This window comes from Eptesicus fuscus, chromosome 12, assembly GCF_027574615.1.
Source record: "Eptesicus fuscus isolate TK198812 chromosome 12, DD_ASM_mEF_20220401, whole genome shotgun sequence".
Taxonomy (NCBI): domain Eukaryota; kingdom Metazoa; phylum Chordata; class Mammalia; order Chiroptera; family Vespertilionidae; genus Eptesicus; species Eptesicus fuscus.
The window spans coordinates 52,703,898-52,716,485 of record NC_072484.1 but is presented as its reverse complement, the minus strand read 5'-3'; positions in this window follow the sequence as shown (position 1 = coordinate 52,716,485).

Below are 12,588 nucleotides of genomic sequence, written 5' to 3'. Positions count from 1 at the left end.
TGCCTTGCAGCCACGGAACCCTGGCCGTCCCTGTGTGGGCCACTTAGTCTCACCAACTGCCTCTCTAATCGCAGCTGGAGTCTCCCATTGGTCAGTGCCAGTCAGGAGGCCAGGTCCAGGGGTGCTGAGGAAGCTGCCGTGGCACTTGAATAGGGTGGGGGCAGAGCACGGCACCTCCTCCAGGCTCCTGGACCATCACGGTGGACACTGATCTGTCCAGGTACCCGGCTCTACTCAGCTCATTTGTACAGATGTACATATTCCTTTCCTCGTTCATGGAGATGTGTCCTGAGAGAACCTGGCGGCTCGACCCGGGTCCCGGCCGCACCTTCCCTGTGCCTAGGCTGTTCTGGGTTCCCAGTGAATGCTGTGAACGTAACTCTCTCTCTACTGATTTTGTACCCTCTACAAAAGCACAGCAGTCCTCTGTCCCCCCATGGAGCTCAGCACCTATGGGTGCCTCATGCCAGCTCCCCTGCCTACTTCCTTGCTCTCCTCCTGAAAGCCTGTGCTAACTAATGACAGGCACTTGGAAATCTGGGTGTGGAACCACGTGCTGAGTACACATTCTGTGCACACGTTGTGTGTGTTGTGTGCGGTGTGTGCTGGTGAGGAAGCGTGGCAGACTCCGGAGGCTGGGCGTCAGTACTCAGAACTGGTGCGGGAAAGGGGCAAAAGCATCACTCATTACATCGTGGTAACTCACTGTTCATGTTCAGAGCCGGGGAGCCGGCACTTCCATGGGGTGACCTCGGCGCTTGGGCTGACAGTGAGCAGAGAACACACACGTGATTGCAGTGTACGCCCAGGTTCCAGAGGAGACAGGAAAAGGGTAGGATGGGGGCGTTATTCAGGGGGCATCCTGACCCAGCACTGCTGGGAAGATAGTGAGACACCCAGGTTTGCCTGAGAATCAGGGTGGAGGCACGCCACTTGGCCGTCGGGACCTCCAGAGGCAGGCTGCAGTCAGGGCACCTCCTCATCCGCTGACTAAGTTAAATGTGGGTCACAGATGTTTTAAGATTTCACATGTCACACAAATTGCAGTTACTCTTTGCAAATGAGAGCTCAACACTTTAGTAATATTTAGAGTCTAAGGCTCCTAACAGGTTGTCCTTACATCACTAGGTCTGTTTTACTCGATACTCCCTAATTGCTCATCGTCTTTTCAGGTAGGGAATACGACATCAAAAGGTGAGTTTTTCTAAGGGCCCCAGTGGCCAGTGACGTGGTGCATGGAGGGTGAGAGAGAGAGAGAGCGGAACAGTCAGATGGCCTGCATTCGAATATTGGGAGCTCCTGTCTCCAGGAGTCAGTAGTGACTGGAGTTCACGCCAGGTTTAAAAATCTGGCTTTGACTTCTCGCCTCCGAAGGTCCGAAGTGCTGTTTCCATTCTTGTTCTTCCCTCCTGTTCTTGTTCTTCTTTGTACAATTTTTGAGAAGTAAGCTGCAGTATCCCTTTGAAAAATGGAACAGTATTAACATAATAATTAAAGAACCAACTAAGCAGGAGGTGGGACCTAGGGAAGGGCGTGGAGACAATGGTGTAGGCGTGTGGGAGCTTGGAGGGCGCACCTGGGTCCCTAAACAGGGTTCACTGTGTGTTTACCAGGAGGCGGGGCTATGGGACCTTGAGTCTAGCATCTCTCCCACCCCTCCTGTAGGGTCTGTGTGCTCTGATGTGCTAATGGCTGTTGCCACCAGTAGGTTGACTCAATAATTTGTCCTAATGCTGCTTACTTTTTCTTTTTCTACTGGAAAACAAAAAGCACATCGTTTAACGAATGCCTTCTTATCAAGTAATGCTTGACTGTGGAAACAACTACAGAAACCAACTGAATACCAAAGCCAAGCCACTGTGTCCCTAAGAAATGATCCCTTCCTGGGGTATAGCCCTCACAGAAGCATTATGAATTTGATTAAAATATAGCTACCTGAGAATAGTATGTGTTGTTTTCGTTTTTTTTTGTTGTTGTTGTTGCTAACTACCATATCTAAGTAGAATATACAAATATTAAATGATTTTTAAGTCCCGTCTAGATTTTCAAGGTAGCCAGGAAAGTGAACTAATGCATTTCTCAAATCTGCACACCTTTCATTCTTGTTCACATACATCATACAATTACATAAACTCTCACAACCCTGGAGACGGTCTAATGCAAACACAGTCACAGCTGCAGCGCTCTTAGAAATCTGATTTGAGGCTGTGTGGCACAGTGTGTGTTCATTTGCTTCTTCATAGTGGATACTAATGAGTTAAATTTTAGCCCAAAGAGGTGCTTCTCAGAACTTGCATTCCCTTTGGTAAGTGTCTGGGAAGCTTTGGGGAGCTGTCTCCTCACCAGCTTCCACCAGAGTCCTCTCCAGAATGAGTGGCCGCTAATTGGAGCTGTTTCCTGCCCTCAGGAATTATCCCCATCGGAGGCCCTGGGGAGCAGCAGGGCCCCACAATACACACATTTTGGAACCTGTGGCTTGAAAGCCCTCCCCATCCAAAGAGTTGGCACAAACAGTAACACCTGGCAGGCTCCGATCTCATACGCCTGAAAGTTGTCTCAACATCAATAAATAAAAGTGATCTGAAGCCAAGGTGCAGTGTCCACTCCCGACGTCCTCTCAGTCCCAATAGCGGGCCATGCATCTGGTGAGTGGTGGCATTTCCTCACTTGTCAAACCACTTCCTAAAGAGTCACAGCCACCTATTAGAAAGGCAATTTCATTTTTCAGAGAATACTATAAACATAACTAACATAGCTTCGTATCTGTGCGATTAAAGCTATTTTCTGTGAAATTGAAACACTGATTTTACCACCCCAAGGTTTTCCCATTAAAATAATCTAAGAATTGCTGCATAGTAAATATTTTAACGACCTTTTTTTATTTTTTATAACAGAATACATTCTGGAATGAGTTATTTTTCACATGCCATTTTAGAGTGACTCTCCTAAGCTTTGAGTTTTCTTTTGATCTCCTTACCTCATCCCACAAACTTGAACATGAGGGCAATTGAGCTTCAGCATGGACATGTGTAATGAGTGAGAAGAGAAAGTGTGGTTATACGAATGCATGGACCATCCCGGATTGTAGGAGGACCCTGTCTCAAAGAAGGTGTCAATTCAGGCAGATTATAACTCAGTGCAGACATATGCAGCTCACAGGTACTCCACAGCCCATGCTATGGACATTTTCCAGAGAATGATAAACATAAATCATTTTTGGAATAAGTCCGAGTTCTGCTACTCACTACTGATGTGATCTTGGACACTGTCCCCAACTGGACCTCAGAAACAGCATTTCTGATGGAGCAAACAAAATAACACGTTTTAAGTTTACTATGTGTGTAAAAACAAAATCTGTGAACAAACGTTTAGCTATGGAATGTCCAGAATTCAGGTAAAAATTTCCATGGACTTTAAAGAATATCCCAAATACTATTCTGTCAATTTTGACACAATCAAGATGGGTCCAGGAGAGGGCTGTCTTCCCTACAGTTCTTGCTGTTCTCTCCAGGGGAAAGCATGGAGGTGACAGATTAGATGGTTAAATGACATTAGTTTTCCCAATGTGATCCCCAGTTTCCAGGTCATCAGTGAAGGGAAAGCTTGAGGGAATGTGGAGGGAATAAGCTCTTCCATGATTATCTGACCCAAGTTACTGATTTCACTATTTCCACTAGACAGTGGACTCAGGCTCCCTGTGGGGAAGGGCCTGATTTGAGGGACTAAGGCGACCTGCTCCCTGGCCTTCCCCTGAGAACAGAAATGGGTCCCAGTTCCCAACGGGGTGATGAGGACTGATTCTCTGAGTGTGAGCGGTGCCCTTTGCAGAGCTGTGCCGGCTCATCTGCCTACAGAGAGGTGCAAAGGTGTTGTTCTGGGAAGTCTTTATGCTCCGGAAAAGGGTCTTTATTTTATTTATTTATTTATTTAAATATATTTTATTGTTTGTTTTTTTTTTTTACAGAGAGGAAGGGAGAAGGATAGAGAGTTAGAAACATAGATGAGAGAGAAACATCGACCAGCTGCCTCCTGCACACCCCCTGCTGGGGATGTGCCTGCAACCAAGGTACATGTCCTTGACCGGAATCGAATCTGGGACCCTTCAGTCTGCAGGCCGACGCTCTATCCACTGAGCCAAACCAGTTAGGGCTGGAAACGGGTCTTTAAAACATAAATTTCTCTAAACTTTTTACCATTAATAGTGGCCAAGTACAAAAATGGTCAAAATGCAGGAGGCAATGGTTTGGAGACAGAAGTCAGAGTCTAGCTGCATCTTAGCTGTGTCCCCTTGGGCCAGCTGGGAGTTCCCAGGCCTCCGGGCTCCGCCTGTGCCTGTCTTCTATGTGGGGTGTAGTTCTGCACAGTGCCCCCTCCTCAGTGGGCAGCCCCCAGTGTGAGGCCTCTGTCAGATGTCCCTTGGGGGTTCAGCCCAGGGCAGCTTCCAACTAACATGCGGGATGTGAAGACCCTGGACTGGCTCCACTTCTGTCTGATGCCTCACTGCCCGGTGTTACAGCTCCTCACAGGTGCACTATCCTCACGATGCTGTTATGATTTCTGCTCTGCTAGGACAGTGTGTGGAGCAAAAGAAAACTTGGGGAGCACCAGGGGAGGAAAGCATACAGTTCTTAATTAGGCAGGGGATGAGAAGGAGCTAACGACGCTGTGCTAGTGGTAATTAGCCACAGAGAACTTGTCAGTTTTGCCTCACATGGGCTCCGGTGACATTTGGAAGATTTGCATCCATGTGATCTCTCAGCCCTTGAACTTTCTTTGGGCTTCATCTGTTTGCCGTGGTTGTGGGGAGGGTAAAGGCTGAGGGAAGACAGCCTGGTTTCGCTGCTGGTGGGACCATGTCCTCATGTGTCCCAATGTGAGAGCTGAGATTGGGTCCCAGACTCCCACACTCCAAGGCTACAAAATGTCCTATAACCTGTCTAAGTCCTCCCAGAGGCTCCTGTCTTCAATGAAATTCCTTCACAGGACCACAATTCCTGATTTCAAAAAATAAAACACGCCTCCAACAAAACACAGTCCCGTCCCTGAGCCCTTTCTGAAGGCACTCATGGTCATTTTTATGCTCTGTCACAGCGTTCCATTTTTTCTCTCTCCGTCTTTCCTCCTACCTTTCTCTTCTGATGGAGGCTCTTCTGTCTAAAGTGGCTCCTTATGCAGCCATACTTGTCACATGTCAAATCCGTCCCCTCCTACGGGGATCTGGACTGAGGATCTGGACTGAGGAAGTGACTAAAGACCTCAGGCATCCTGAATGAGGTCCTCGAAGGAAACGAAGCCAGGGTCTCTCTTCCCTGAAGTGTTGTTTCCTGCTCTGATTTGATCTCTTGCCAAAGCAAAACGAAGAAGATAAGAGGATCAGAGACTGCCCCAGGGGCAGGGAGCTGTGCGGGGCAGGGAGTATGGAACAGAAGGAAGCTGAGTGCACAGACTAGAGAGCAGAGAGCACATAAGAGCAACACCCGCCCTCATTCTCAGAGTCCTTCACCAGCCTTCAGGACAACACTCAGTGTGCATGAACTCACATTCACCATGGTCTCTGCCGGTCAAGGAATGCACCCTGAATATGGCAGGCACCCTGAAGTTCCCTCAGGTATGTGAATGTGACCATGGATTTGGGTGGATCCAGTTGGTGGGCAAGTCCTTACCCCTCACTCATTTCAGTGTGCTCAGACCTGGAGCTCCCCGGACCTTAGAGTACTGGCACCCACTGGGACCTCAGATTTTGCCCTGAGGCATGAATACTGTCCTCCAGGCACTTAGAGAGGAAACCAGGAGCCACTTACACCCTCCTTTCACCCCTCTGCTTATTAGTCCTGTTCTGCGGCTGTTACGTGGACTGAGATAAAACGAGACGTGTGATGGGTCTCCAGCCCGGGGTGAGGGGCACAGAAATGCTTTGTGAGCTGCTGCAAGACAGACTGTGGTTGATCACACTACATGACTACCCTAAGGTGCTCTGATATTTGAGACTTACTGAAATCAAACGTTAGAAGGTTTTAGAACTTGTATCCCAGGAACATGCATCTAAATTTCCAGTATATATTTATAACATAAACCCCATTAAAACAACCAGTTAGATAAAAACTTGCTATTTCTTCCTGTCTTAAAATGGTAAATGTCAAAGTGTATTATTTAAAATTAAAATACATTCAGGAAAGATCAGATTCCAGAAGCCATGCAGGTGGCTTACCTTCAAATTGTTCATTCGCCATTGCAGGATGCAGATCGCTGGGCCCGGGCTGCAGGCAGGTGAGAAACCACATAAAACTCATGCTATTGACTCTCCCACAGCCTGTGGTCATGAAGATCCGATGAATAAAGATATTTCAAACATAAAAAAATAAAAACCCTTTCCTTCCTGAAAGTATGGTCCCTAACTGGGAAGCTTTGACATTGCCTCATTAGCTAAACCTGGACCCACAGCCTTCAGCATCACAAAATAATTCCATTCTATGGTGCTCCTGCACGTTTCTGAGGCCCCATGCAGAATTCTACCCTTTGTATGTTCCATTTCATGTCAGAATCTTTACATGATGGCAACAAAATATGTAAATATTGTTAGTCACCATGGAGGAGAGAGGGAGAAGGTAGGAAAGGCCTTTTTCTTTAAAAAAAAAAATCAAATACTATAGAATAAATGTGTATTTTTACCTATGAGAAAGACAACAAAACTGTACATTAAAAATGTTCACTATTTGAGTTTAAAATTCTCTGTTGGAATTTTAATTTAGGACTTTGTCTTTTTAGTTTTGATTAGATGATTCAAAAACTAAGCTTTGCTTTTTTTCATAAACACAGCAATTCCATTTCTCCAGGCGAGTCGTCTGCATGATGGCCTGATTTTATCTTTAAGTTGGTCATACTGGTTGATTGACATGTAGAAAAATATGAATCGATCTATTTGTTTTTTATATTTCAAACCAGCCGCTCACGTCCCCCATGTCAGCAATGTCACTGAGCAGCGTTCTCGGGGACCCGGTGTAAACACACACAGAAGGGGAAGGCTCATCTGCAGCAAATGTTACATCTCATTTTCCTGGATGGACATCCTTTGGACAGTTTACTCTCAGGCAAATTCCAAGTGCAAATGGCATTAGAATTTCCCCAGAAGATTTTGTGTCTTAATAGTTTTCTGTTCCTGCCTGGCCACCCACTGTCCAACCCAGGAAGGCCTCTCCATGGAAGGTGAGCCGCCCTCTCAGAGGAAGTGATGATGCTGGTACCCAGCCTACGCCGAGTATCCACACATCCTGCCCCATTGCGCTCTTCAACACTGATGTGCCTTTGTAGGGACTAGTTTTAGGTGAAGCACACCTCCTGATGGTTTGCGGACCCAAATTTCCTCACCCTGAAACTGACTGGCTGGCCTGGGGCCCATGACCCACCACCCCAGTTGGTGGTGCCCTGAGGCTGGGTGGGCATGCCCTGCCTAGGAGTCCCAGGCAGGCACGGCAAGAATGAGGACTGCTTGGAACAGGGGAGGTCGCCAGGGTGTCAGTGCTGAATTCTCTCCGGCAAAAACCCGAACACTGATTGAAAGAATACATGATTTGCCATAAAGCAGAGAGGTGAATTCAGTTAGTGGACAGAAAACTCCCACTGGGACAGTTTTGCTGAATTTAATTGATTCTAAGTCAGCCACGTACAGGGGTGGGCAAAAGTGGGTTAATAATAAATAATACAATCATTCATACATGAATAATACTACAAGAATAAACGGATTCAAGTACCTGTGACTATAAACCTACTTTTGCCCACTCCATGTTGAGGTTAGCAAATACAGCAGACTAACTAATAAATTCTTATGCTTTCTCCCGGCCAGTGGATGTCCTCCTGGTAGGTATATGCTGACGGAAGGCGCCGCCATCTACACAAAGTCGTCCCCCATAGCTAGAGTGAGGAACAGGTCTCTCTGCATGGAGAAACTTTTTTTTTTTCTTCTTCTTGATTTCTATGAACACAAAAACAGGGGTCTCACCTGGATCAGTTCAAAATAACAGCACACTGGCTGACTCTGGTGTGTCGATGGAAAGCAATCAATGCAAACAGCTCTTTTTCTTTAGATGTGAAGGTAAGTAGGTTTCACCTGGGCTCAGGGGAGGGTGGGGTGCTGGGAACCACCTGCCCCTTGCGGTCCACCTGCGAGGAAGAGCAGGCTGGTTCCCAGGGGCCAACCTCCCCTGGAACGATGGAGGGGATCAGTGTGTCCCCTCCCCCTTGCACCCTCCTCTTTCTGTCAGATCGTCTTGGCACAACCACCACAAACAAACTTTGTTAACAGCTTTAAACTTGGAAGGCTCGCTTTTTAAATATTTGCCGCTACATAATTGAAACAGCTGTTTTAATGAGGTACCTACTGTCATCATTTTACCCCGGCTGAGCTGGGTGACAACAAAGCAGTAATAACGAATTCAATAATAATTAACTCGGGTCATCTGCTCATCTGTCACGGCCCATCAGCTTTAGGGAGAAAAATCCCAGTGAACTTCCCTCTTTTGTGAGCTTTCCAAAACTCTGCAATAAAATGCTTAGAGAGGACTCTAGGTAGCCCTTCAAAAGTTCTAAGCAAACTGGTAAGTAGGTTAATTAAATTTTATGCATGTTTAAATGCTAATGATCACATTCCTGACATTACAGTGTCATCTGATATGCAATGATGTCATGCAAGCGGTGGTTTTAGTGCTGGGACTCGTCTCCAGCCCACGTCGAGCCGCAGCTCTGGATCATTTATCGAAGGGCAGGACGCTGACAGCTCCAGAAAGCCAGGTTTTCACGCAGGTCCCTGAACTTGTGCGATGCATGCTAATCAGGCCCGAGCAGGAGACAACGGCTGTCTACCCAGCAGCACACCGCGGGAGTCGTCACCAGGCCGGTTCGCGTGGCTTGCACATTCGCGTGGCTTGCACATTCACGCCCCTGGCGCCGTGGGATGAAGATGCCTTCTGCCTGCGGGTCAGGTTCTAAAAACACCAGCGAGGTCAAGTTTCCTGCTTCATCCCACATGCACCTTCTGCTGTTCCTCCCCTGCCTTCTTGTTTCCACAGCATTTTGCAAGACTGTTGATATTTTTGAGCAAGAAAAAGACACACACGCACCAGCTTGGATCATATAAAATAAATGATAGACACCTGTCAGTTTTGTAGACAAATGGTTCCAATTTTACTAGCGACTTGCGACGTAGGACAGAGCTTGTCCAGCTGCCCCAGGGAACAGGGACCTTCTGGGGATGAGTCCAGATGAAACCGTGACTGCAGGTTTGAGCCTGACCTGAGACCCTGCATTCCCACCAGCCCCAGGCGGGCTCAGAGGACTCAGCTGTAGGACCTCTGTCAGTTCTGGACAAAAGGAAGCAGGAAACATGAGACCATTGTCCTAAAATGTGGGGCTACCTTTCTCTTGTGAATTCATTTTTCATTAATTATCTTCACACTTTTTCACAGAGATATTCAGATCTCCTATTACCCTGAGAGCGGCCTAATTCTGCATGTTATTTAGGCTGACAAGCAGCATTCGGACGGGAGCCCGGGGTCTTTTCTCTTCCATTACAGAGCTAATTGTTATCGTTTCTGCTTCTGATGGAGCACTTTGCTTTTTGGGATTATGTAAAGTAGAGACAACAATATATCTAAAATATTAGACACTTGATCAGAGTGTAACAACACTATTAGAGCAATAATATTAAGCCATGAAGGAGTCGGCTGTAGTGAAACTGCAGAAATCAGAACATTTCTCCCATTCTTGCATTGAGACTGAAACCCTAGAGCACAAAGGATCCCATTAAATCACTCGGTCTGGTCTTACCTGTAAAAAGGTCTGTTCTGACCCACATGTAAGGGAAATGGGCCTCATAGCACACACACTGCACCTTCTGGGCAAAGCAGTGGGATTTCAATGTTAGCCACCTTGGGAAGCGCTTGCTAATATCTCAGCATTATGCTAGATTTTCAAGGAAAGTTCATAGTTCAAAACCAGACAGGCTGTATATTGATAAATGCTGGATCTATAGTACAATTTTCCCCCAAATTAAGCATTATTGCAATGTAGGTTTTGTTTTGTTTTGTTTTGTTTTGTTTTTTTTGAGGAAAAGTCAGCTCAAGCCCTCCATGCATGGGGTTTGGACAAGGATGTTTAAGACAAACGGCACCAGCGGGGAACACGTATGGCGACATATCCTGTCGCTAGTAAATAACGCGAGGCCGCCATAGGTCTTCTTCCCGTACACCAAACACACCTGTGAAATGCCCAGGGTGTTCCGGCGAGGGGGACACAGCCGCGAGCTGCCGGCTGCCCTGTTGGAGCTTGACACTGTCTGCTGACTCCGTCAGCTCTCTGAAGAGCTTCAGAAGAGAAATAGTTGTGCATTTCAACATTTTCTCAGAAAAAAAAAAAAAAAGGTGTAACCTGACAAGCATTGTTCCCTGGCTCTGTGCACAAGCAAGGGAGGTCTAGCTGGCGTTTTCAGTTTTAGCAACATCAACACAGCTAGATAGTCTGAGATTGTTTAGCCATTATCTGGCACTTGGGCTGCTTAGATAAAATACAGTCTCGCTGAGGAGATGCTGAGAGAACAATGCGGCCTCACTCTCAGGAAGAACCCAGATCAAAAACCCAAGCACTGAAACTGTAAAACTCTGGCAAGATAACCAGGCAAAAGCTGCACGACCTTGGACTTGGCAATGATTTCCTAGATGTGATAACAAAAGCACAGGTAAACAGACAAAATTAAAAAAAATTTTGTGCCCTGGCCGCTGTGGTTCACTTGGTTGGGCATCATCCCATGCACTGAAAGGTCACTGATTTGATTCCCGGTCAGGACCCATACCGGGGTTGTGGGTTCGAGCCCCAGTTGGTGTTCCTATGGGAGGCAACAGGTGGATATTTCTCCCTCACATTGATGTTTCTCTCTTTCTCTCTCTCTAAAATCAATACAAATATATTTAAAACAAACAAACGATACCCCCCCCCCCAAACAAACAACAAAAACAAAAAAACACCTTTGTGCCCTCAAGGACACTGCCAAGAGGGTGAAAAGGCAACTCACAGAATTGGGGGAAATATTTGTAAATCATACATTTGATCAGGATTAATGCCAGGAATATATAAAATACCCCTACAAGTCAACAACAAACAAAAGACATATAAATGGCCAATCAACACAGGAAAAGCTGCTCAACATTACTGATCATTAGAGAAATACAAATCAGAACGAGATACCACGTCACACCCATTGGGGTGGCTACTATTAAAACAACAACAACAATAACAAAAGGTGAGATTGAAGCCTCGCACATTGCCGGTGGGAACGGTGTTCATATGATCCAGCAATTCTACTTCTGGGTATACATCCAAAAGAATTAAAGTCAAGGACTGGAACAAATATTTGTATACCTAAGCTCACAGCTCTAAGTCAGTGCGATTGAGGTTCCCCCAGGTGTAATGCTGTAGGTGGATAAATATAGAGCTTTTCCAAAGGGCATAACCTGGTAAGTGGGGCTCCTAACCCGTCCTGCCCCTCACTCTGACTCCTCAGGGATAACCATCATTTGAACTGCTCATCTTTCAATAAGAAATATCTCATATATATTACTTGATGTATCATACAAAGTGCTCTTTGCTATGGCAAGAGGAGGAACATATATACACATTCTTCTGTCATTTGCAGTTTGCTGATCTCGGAGGCCTTCCTTTTCAACAGCCCAGCAAACATAGCTGTGTTAGGGAGTTTACACGTTGGAATGTATTTCTTCCCCCTAGAAACTCACAATTAAATCTGAGAAACAAAACAGCAAACAGGTAGAAATAAGCATGCCCATGCCTCTGTTGATTACAGTAAATCTGTCTGATTCCTCCTCCTCACTCCAAGCCCTCGGCTGGGCTCCGTCCATGCTTGTCCAGCAAGACTGCATGCTTGCGGGTGATGAAGACTCTGGGGTCAGAAGCCTTCTCGGCTATTCAGAAGGAAAATGTTATGTGTGCTGAATCTAATAATAATAAGAAAAATATTACATTTATATTTCATGCTTTAAATTTTATTTCTCTACGAAGTCATTTAATTCTATTTTACAGAGACACTGGCCAGGGATGGATGGGGAAAACTGTCTCTCCCCACAGAGAGTTTGAGAATCCCTTCAGTCCCCTCCTTTCACAGAGTGTTAAATGGTTTCAGGAAAATAGATTTTCACCCAAGCCACCCTCCTGCCCCCGATACAGTTGACAGACCCCGCAGTTCCCTCTTCCTGGTTCCTCCCACCCAGGATGACTTCCTTTCTGTTTCCTGCAGCCTTACCCCTAGATTTCACCTCCGCGTCAGGGTGCACTGCAGACGATTAAGAAGGGCCCTGCGTTCCCTGACACTCACCATAGGGCGGCGAGTCTGTGCCCGCCCTCCAAACCTGGTGTTTGGCAGGCTTAGGAATGACCTCTAACAATAGGACATGGAAGTTTCTGGGCCATGAGAACCCCTCCGGGGGTAGTGCAGGTGCTGTCTGGACAGCCACACTGAGCCCCAGCCAAGACCAGCCTGGGCTGCCAGCCACAGCCAAGCTACCACGGGCAGGCCATCGGCCCAGT